The sequence below is a fragment of the Chiloscyllium plagiosum genome, chromosome 9 (genome assembly GCF_004010195.1).
Source record: "Chiloscyllium plagiosum isolate BGI_BamShark_2017 chromosome 9, ASM401019v2, whole genome shotgun sequence".
Taxonomy (NCBI): domain Eukaryota; kingdom Metazoa; phylum Chordata; class Chondrichthyes; order Orectolobiformes; family Hemiscylliidae; genus Chiloscyllium; species Chiloscyllium plagiosum.
The window spans coordinates 91,067,109-91,076,530 of NC_057718.1; the positions used below are offsets into that span (position 1 = coordinate 91,067,109).

Below are 9,422 nucleotides of genomic sequence, written 5' to 3' on the forward strand. Positions count from 1 at the left end.
GTAATTCTTGTTCAGTTCAGAAACCTGATCTATGCTTTCTGGTTCTGAAATATATGTAAATTGAGGAATTTTGTGTACTTTTTAAAATCTTTAGCTTTTGGGTTGACTCTGGGAACAGTGGGGCCTTATTTCTAGCACACTATCCCAGTGAAATGTAACACAAGCCGGAAAGGTATTTGGCCATATATTAAGGTTTTTTTTATGGTATCTCCTCCTATTGTTCAAAAGGATAATGCCATGTGACATATGGAGATGATCTTTCAGTTTGTGATCTTCCAAGTAACATACCCTGCTGACATAGAAACATACCACAGTTCCTTCTTGATTGCTGGGTCAGAATTCAAGAACTCCCTTTCTGATAGGATTATAAGGGTGTTTTCCACACAGGGATTGCAGCAACTCATGAAGAAAGCTCACCACAATCACCACTCCGGGCAACCAGCGACGATCCATAAATGCTGCCTTTATCAGTAAAAGCTACACATCATCTCAAGAGTGAATTTTATCGAGTAATTTGTGTTTATTGACAACGTCCAGGAAACTTAGTCATGTGGCATCCAATCATCTATCACTGCTCATGTTTATCAGGCAATTGCTTGCATTTTATTTGTCCACTGTTTGCAAATGTTATTACACTTACCAGATGTGGGTGTTTCCATATCTCAAACCCTGAACAAACCATTTGTCTGTTTAATAGTATGATGAACAGACGTAATTAGTAGAACAGACAGCTGTATGGACAAGCAATGTAAATAAAAAATACATCTGTGATGCTTCTCCCGTTATCAATCGCAAGGAATCTGCAGCAATTAAATAAATCCATCATTAATTTCAGTAATTTACAACTGTCACAGCACAGAAACAGATAAGTGAGTATTTTTAAGTGTGGTCTTACAGTAAGCCTGCACTAATGAGTAGAGTGGGTTCTTTCTTGATTATATGTTTTATTGAGATATGTCTCTTGATTAAAATTACTTAAATAAGCCATAAGTGTTAAGCTAGCCTGGAGCAGTATTTTGCAGAGGAATAAGACAGTGCTATTTTCTGGGTCTGTAGATTGAAAGAAGCAAAAATGGCCTTTAGTAGAGTAATATGCTCTTGTTGGATGTGGGAGTTTAGGAAAAGATTACCGGTTACTGAGGATTATATCTGCAATAAATGCCATTGGTTGCAAATCCTATCAGATTGAATGGATCGGTTGGAGAGACAATTAGAGGCAATGAGGAATTTACAAGAGCAAGGGGATGTGATGGATGGCAGTTATAGGAAGGGAGAAAAGTTGCAGATACAGTCACGTAGATGTGTTAGCTCCAGGAAAGGTAAGAGTGTTGGCAGGAGTCTTCTGTGGCTATCCACATTTCAAACAAGTATGCTGTTCTGGAAAATGTAAGGGGTGATGGATTCTCAGGGGGACATAGCACGAACAGCCAAGTTTCTGGTATTGAGACTGGCTCTAATGCAATGAGGGGTACGCCGGGTTCCAAAACATCAACTGTGTTAGGAGACTCTCTTGTCCAAGGGACAGACAGACATTTCTGTGGCCAGCAATGAAACATCAGAATAGTGTATTGCCTCCCTGGTGCCAGGATCAAGGATGTCTTAGAGAGGGTGCAGAATGTTCTCAAGGGGAGGGGGCCCAGCTGGAGGTCATTGTCCACATTGGAACCAATGACATAGGAAGGGAAAAGGATGTCATTCTGAAGAGAGAATATAGAGTTAGGCAGGAATTAAAAAGAGAGATCCTTGAGAGTAGTCATATCTGGATTACTCCCAGTGCTACGAGCTAGTGAGGGTAAGAATAGGAGGATAGAGTAGATGAATGCATGGTTGAGGAGCTGGTGTATGGGAGAAGAATTCACATTTTTGGATCATTGGAATCTCTTCTGGGGTAGAAGTGACCTGTACAAGAAGGACGAATTGCACCTGATTTGGAAGGGGACTAATATACTGGCAGGGAGATTTGCTAGAACTGCTTGTGAGGATTTAACTATTAAGGTGGATGGGTGGGATCCAGGGAGATAGTGAGGAAAGAGATCGATCTGAGACAGTTGAGAAAAGAAGCAAGTCAAACAGTCAGGCTGGCAGGGACAAAGCAGCGAACAAGATAGGATTGATGAATTAAACTGCATTTATTTCAATGCAAGAGGCCTAACAGGGAGGGCAGATGAACTCAGGACATGGTTAGGAACATGGGACTGGGATATCATGACAATTACAGAAATGTGGCTCAGGGATGGACAGAATTGGCAGCTTAATGCTCCAGGAAGGGCAGAAAAGGAGGCAAGAGAGGAGGGGGGACTTGCGTTTTTGATAAGGGATAGCATTACAGCTGTATCGTGGGAGGATATTCCCAGAAATACATCCAGGGAAGTTACTTGGCTTGAACTGAGAACTAAGAAAGGGATGATCACCTTATTGGGATTGTATTATAGACTCCATAATAGTCAGATGGAAATTGAGGAACAAGTTTGTAAGGAGATCACAGTTATCCTTAAGAATGATAGAGTGGTCATGGTAGAGGATTTTAACTTTCCAAACATAGACTAGGACTGCCATAGTGTTACGGGCTTAGGTGGAGAGGAATTTGTTGTGTGTGTGTACAGGAAAATTTTCTGATTCAGTATGTGGATGTACCTACTAGAGAAGGTGCAAAACTTGACCTACTATTGGGAAATAAGGCAGGGCTGGTGACTGAAGTATCAGTGGGGGAGTATTTTTGGGCCAGCGACTATAATTCTATTAGTTTTAAAATCGTGGTGGAAAAGGATAGACCAGATCTAAAAGTTGAAGTTCTAAATTGGAGGAAGGCTAACTTTGACGGTATTAGGCAAGAACTTTCAAAAGCTGATTGGGGGCAGATGTTCGCAGGTAAAGGGATGGCTGGAAAATGGGAAACCTTCAAAAATGAGATAACCAGGGTCCAGAGACAATATGTTCCTCTTAGGGGGAAAGGAAAGGCTGGTAGATATAGGGAATGCTGGATGACTAAAGAAATGGAGGGTTTGGTTAAGAAAAAGAAGGAAGTATATGTCAAGTATAGACAAGATAGATCATATGACTCCTTAGAAGAATATAAAGGCAGTAGGAGTATATTTAAGAGGGAAATCAGGAGGGCAAAAAGGAGACATGAGATAGCATTGGAAAATAGAGTTAAGGAGAATCCAAAGGGTTTTTACAAATACATTGAGGACAAAAGGGTAACGAGAAAGAGAATGGGGCCCCTCAAAGATCAGCAAGCTGGCCTTCGTGAGGAGCCGCAGCAGATGGGGGAGATTCTAAATGAGTATTTTGCATCACTGTTTACTGTGGAAAAGGACATGGAAGATATAGAATGTAGGGAAATAGTGATATCTAGAAAAATTGTCCATATTACAGAGGAGGAAGTGCTGAATGTCTTGAAACACAAAAAAAGTGGATAATGATCAGGTGTACCTGAGAACTCTGTGGGAAGCTAGGGAAGTGGTTTCTGGGCCCCTTGTTGAGAGATTTGTATCATCGATAGTCACAGGTGAGATGCTGGAAGACTGGAGGTTGGCTGACGTAGTGCCACTGTTTAAGAAGGGTGGTAAGGACAATCCAGGGAACTATAGACCAGTGAGCCTGATGTCGGTGGTTGGCAAGTTGTTGGAGGGAATCCTGAGGGACAGGATGTACAGGAAAGGCAAGGACTGATTAGGGATAGTCAATATGGCTTTGTGCGTGGGAAATCATGTCTCACAAACTTGATTGAGTTCTTTGAAGAAGTAACAAAGAGGATTGATGAGGGCAGAGCAGTAGATGTGATCTACATGGACTTCAGTAAGGCGTTCGACAAGGTTCCCCATGGGAGACTGGTTAGCAAGGTTAGATCTCATGGAATACAGGGAGAAGTAACCGTGTGGATACAGAACTGGCTCAAAGGTAGAAGACAGAGGGTTGTGGTGGAGGGTTGTTTTTCAGACTGGAGGCCTGTGACCAGTGGAGTGCCACAAGAATCAGTGCAGGGTCCACTACTTTTCGTCATTTATATACAGAGGAGCCTCGATTATCTGAGCGAGATGGGTGGGCACTATTTTGTTCAGATCACTGAATATTCCTTTAATTGATTCAGTGCCTTTCCTCTGGGGCTCGGAGTTTTCTGTAAAGTCTGCTCCCTGTTCAGGAGATAAGGCAGCATCACCGCGCACGAGCCCCTGCACCCCATCCACCCCACCAACCCTAACCTCATCAAACACCACCCCCCACCCCCCATGCGGCCCCCAGTGTGACCCGCCCCCTCTCCGGGGCAGCCAGACTCGACACCAACAACAAGACTGTTGCTGCTGCTACTGCCTTTTAGGGGGTGAGTCTCCAAATACCGCACTCACGCAACTTTTTACTGCAACTTTTTGACAGGTTCCACCTTTACCCAGTACAGGACAACGTTCTGGGGAAGGAGGGGGTTTAGGATACACACCTGTGTAGAACTCCAGGCAAAGTGTGGAAAGAGAGGGAGAGAGTGTGGGAGGTCAGTCATTTATAGATGGTGCCTGCTGTCCCATCAGTCCAGGACTGTTCTTGGCAGCACTTTTAATCACTGTAAACAAAAGATGCGATCAGTGTCGGACACACCTCTATGATTTAATGTTTCTGTCGGGACCTCTAGATCTCCTTTGGATAATCCAATTTTCGGATAATTGGTATTCAGTAAATGATTTGGATGTGAGCATAAGAAGTATAGTTAGTAAGTTAATAAGTTTGCAGATGACACCAAAATTGGAGGTGTCGTTGACAGTGAAGAAGGTTACCTCAGATTACAATGGGATCTTGACCAGATGGGCCAATGGGCTAAGAAGTGGCAGGTGTAGTTTAATTTAGATAAATGTGAGGTGCTGCATTTTGGGAAAGCAAATCATAGCAGGACTTATACACTTAATGGTAAAGTCCTAGGGAGTGCTGCTGAACAAAGGAACCTTGGAGTGCAGCTTCATAGCTCCTTGAAAGTGGAGTCACTGGTAGATAGGATAGTGAAGAAGGCATTTGGCATGCTTCCCTTTATTGGCCAGAGTATTGAGTACAGGAGTTGGGAGGTCATGTTGCGGCTGTACAGGACATTGATTAGGCCACGTTTGGAATACTGTGTGCAATTCTGATCTCCTTCCTATCAGAAGGATGTTGTGAAACTTGAAAGGATTCAGAAAAAATTTAAAAGGATGTTGCCAGGGTTGAAGGATTTGAGTTATGGGGAGAGATTGAATAGGCAAGGGCTGTTTTCCCTGGAGCATCGGAGGCTGAGGGCTGACCTTATAGAGGATTATAAAGTCATGAGGGGCAAGGATATGATAAATAGACAAAGTCTCTTCACTGGGGTGGGGGTGGGGGGGAGGAGTCCAGATCTAGAGGGCATAGGTTTAGGGTGAGAGGGGAAAGATATGAAAGAGACCTAAGGGGCACCTTTTTCACGCAGAGGATGCTACATGTATGGAATGAGCCACCAGAGGAAGTGGTGAAGGCTGGTACAATTGCAACATTTAAAAGGCATCTGGTTGGATATAAGAATAGTAAAGATTTAGAGGGATATGGACCGGGTGCTAGCAGGCGGGACAAGATTGGGTTGGGATATCTGGTCGGCATGGACAAATTGAACCAAAGGGACTGTTTCCATGCTGTACATCTCTTTGCACCATTTTATGATGACAATTCAGCGCATGTGTGATAAAAATAATAAGTAAAAATATTTTAAATCATACCTAATTTAATACATTGGTTCTCACATCCCAATACTGATGCTCAGCTGCTTTAGTGTTTTACACGTCTGAAAAAACAGTTCAATTGACATTGTGTGCCTATGTACAATGATGTATACCTGTTTGGGATTTCATTTCTTCGGAAAAAGGAGAATGTTGTGTTAAGACTCACAGCCGATATGTGCCTTTAAGCATCTTAACCATATTATGGTTAATTTCATGGAAGTTGACCTAATGATTTTAAGCTTACAGCCCCCATCTTACTGAATTATGTCCTCTTGCATGACTTACTAAAGGAATTGTGCTCCAGTACACGCAAGTTGCTTGACTTGAACCCAGACACACAGATGCCTGTGATTGTAATGTACATGTGTAGATACCAGGCACTCTAACAAAAGCTAATTGAACCGTTCAGTACTATGTGACCCACATCTCATCCTTAAGTTACAGGAGCTACTGAATAGTGTGACAGTGGCTGCGCCATCAGTATTTCATGCCACCTCACATCGTGGCTACAGCACTATATAAAACACCAGTAAATGCTTAGAAGAGAGTCTCATTTGAAGGTTAGACATCCCTGGGTCATAAGATGCCTACCCACAATAAATTTACATGATTATGGAACATCACCCGAATAAGCAAAAGGCAGACCTGCGCTGTCAACTTCAAGTTCAAGAGCTTTCAATCTGTAAAACCCGTATTGCTTTCGCAAAAAGAAACAATGTTTCAGCCTGCTGCAACATAAAAGATAAGATGCTGCGTCAAAAGGCTTTTTGTGGGTTTGGGAGTAAAATTGTTGGCTAAACAGCTTCTTACAATCTTAAAATTAACATTGACAGTCACTGTTGGCTTAACTACTGTGCCTTCCCGTTCAAACTAAAAATTGATTTTCCAACCTAGAGCTCCTTACCTTTGTACAGTGGTCGGTTGGCTCTGCCATTTTGTGTCCTTTAATTCAGTGCCAGAGGCAGTGTGATGCCAGTATCCCTTATTTGGTGAAAACATACCCCTAGTGGTCATAATCTGCCATTACATCCTTTAAAGAAACAGTCTTGCACTTAATAAAACCTCTTTAAGAGCCCAACAATGATGATTTTATGAATGACAGCAAGACATTTTCAGGAAGAATAACTGAGAACTACATACACATTTCTCCATCTGGGCATATATTCACTAGATTGAGATATGGCGTCAAACCTCCAAAATGTAATATTGAAATTTGAATGAATTAATCTTGTTATCTGTTTTTATATGTCCGAATAATGATTAAATTGGCACTTGTTGCCTATGCACAGTGATGTATAGCTCTTTGGGATTTCACGTAGAGTCATTGAGTCACAGCACGGAAAAAGACCCTTCAGTCTGACTCGTCCCTGACCAAGTTCCCCAGTCTCAGCTAGTCCAACTTGCCCGCATTTTCCCCATATCCCCCTAAACCTTTCAAGTTCAAATGGCTTTTCAATGCTTGAACACTACCTGCACCCTTCCTTTCATAGTTTATTACATGTACAAACCACCCTCTGTGTGGAAGAAGTTGCCCCTCAGGTCCATTTTAAATCTTTTTCCTTTCACATTAAAAATATGGTCCAAGTTTTGAACTCCCCCACTCAACAGAAAAGACCTTCTGTATTCACCTTATCCATGCCCCTCATGATTTTATAAACTTCTGTAAGGTCGCCTCTCAACCTCCTATGCTCCAGTGATAAATGTCACAGTTTCTCCTTATAAATTCCAGTTACAGGAACATCTGGTAAATCTTTTCTGAATCTTCTCCAACTTAATAATATTCTTTCTATAGCAAGGAGACCTGTACACAGTACTCCAAAAGTGGCCTCACCAATGTCCTATACAGCTTCAACATGAAGTCTCAACTCCTATACTCAATGGTCTAAGAAATGACGCCAAGCGTGCTAAACACCTCTTAAGCACACTGTCTATCTGTGACACAAATTTCAAAGAACTTTATACCTGAACTCCTAGGTGTGTCTGTTCCACAAGACTACCCAGAGCCCTATGTTGAATGTATAAATCCCACCCTTGTTCATTTTACTAAAATGCAATACCTTGCATTTATCCAGTTTAACCTCCATTGCCACTCATCAGCCCATTGGCCCAATTGTTCAAGAGCTCTTTGTAATCTTAGGTATCCTTCTCTGTCCACTATACCGTCAACTTTTGTGTAATCCACAAACTTAGTAACATGCCTTCTAAATTCTCATCCAAATAATTTATTTAAAGGCAAACAACAATGGACCCAGCACCGATCCTTGCGGAACACCACTGGTCACAGGCCTCTGGTCCAAAAAACAACCCTCCGTCACCACTGTCTGTCTCCTACCATCAAGCCAATTTTTAATCTAATTAGCAAGCTCTTTGAATTCCATGTGATCTAACCTTACTGATCAGTCTACCATGCGGAACCTTGTCAAAAGCTTTACTAATGCCCATGTCAACAATGTTTACTGCTCTGCCTTCATCAATTTCTTTTGGTTACATCCTCAAAAAAATATATCCCTAATCAGTCCTTGCTTCTTCAAATGCACGAAAATCCTGTCTCTCAGGATCCCCTCCAATAGCTTGCCCACCATTGATGTCAGACTCACCAGTCGATAGTCCATACTCCTTGAAAAAAGGAGATTGTTGTGTTATATCTCGCAGCAGAAGTGTGATATACCATTAAGAGACATGCTCATGATGTCATCATGGCTACGTGTCAGGTGCCTCAAGGGTTTGTATAACTCTGTCTCCACCTTTTGAGCTTCATTCTCTTGCAGCATGACATACTGAGGGACTTATGCTCATCATATCTTGCTTAGCTTGATCCTATACAAGTCCAAAATTATAATGCGTATATGGAGATATTGGGTGCTGTATCTAAAGCTCATTGAACTGTTCAGTCTTACATGACCTACATCTTGCCCTTGCTATGGGAGCTACTAGAACTATCACAGTCTGATAGTGGCATATCCAGTAGGTCAAACCATCTCATGTCAGCTTCATGGAGGTGAGAGCCTATTCTCAAAGAATTAAGTACTGAAATTAATCTCCAGGTCTTTCTCAGGCTTACAGGAACTACCCCTCCCTGCAATTTGTTTCCTTCCATCCTTGCAGTTTGTTTGCTCACCCCTTCTTTGTTCCAATCTGTGTTTTTTTAATTCTGTCATTCCCCCAATTTTGTAATTTTCTGTCTATCACTGATGTTCCCTCTCCAGTTTGAGATTCTCTCCCTCCCTCAGTTTGGATTGCCTTCCCTTCATTCCTGCCGCCATCAGTTTGTATTTTTCTCTTTCTTTTCCTGACTTGCTCTCTGAGGACCCGATGTGAATATTGAGTCACAATTAATTAGAATGGACGGCTTTGAGGTATGTAGGGAGGAGGTGTTGGAAATTCTGGAAAGGGTGAAAATAGATAAGTCCCCTGGGCCTGATGGCATTTATCCTAGGATTCTCTGGGAAGCAAGGCAGGAGATTGCAGAGCCATTGGCCTTGATTTTTATGTCCTCGTTGTCTACAGAAGTAGTGCCAGAAGACTGGAGGCTAGCAAATGTGGTTCCCTTGTTCAAAAAGGGGAGTAGGGATAACCCTAGTAACTATAGGCCGGTGAGTCTCACTTCTGTTGTGGGCAAAATCTTAGAGAGAATTGTAAGAGATAGGATTTATGAACATCTGGATAGGAATAATGTGATCAAGGATAGTCAGCAAGGTTTTGTGAAGGGCA

The 9,422-nt window shown here is 42.2% G+C and overlaps 1 protein-coding gene and 1 long non-coding RNA gene across 7 annotated transcripts in view; one reads left to right on the forward strand and one right to left on the reverse strand.

Moving 5' to 3' along the window:
* Positions 1-6,784, reverse strand: part of LOC122553053 — a 28,914-nt gene extending 22,130 nt beyond the window's left edge. The window contains exon 1 of one of the 3 annotated variants that reach the window (XR_006312603.1): positions 6,616-6,784. This is a non-coding gene — a long non-coding RNA (uncharacterized LOC122553053). Of the gene's footprint in view, positions 1-640; positions 717-4,435; positions 4,469-6,615 lie in introns of those variants that run through there. The other 2 variants (XR_006312604.1, XR_006312605.1) reach the window with 2 other exon arrangements.
* The window catches only part of LOC122553052 (ras and Rab interactor 2-like), a 159,106-nt gene that overhangs the window by 122,978 nt on the left and 26,706 nt on the right, over positions 1-9,422 (forward strand). The window lies entirely within an intron of this gene.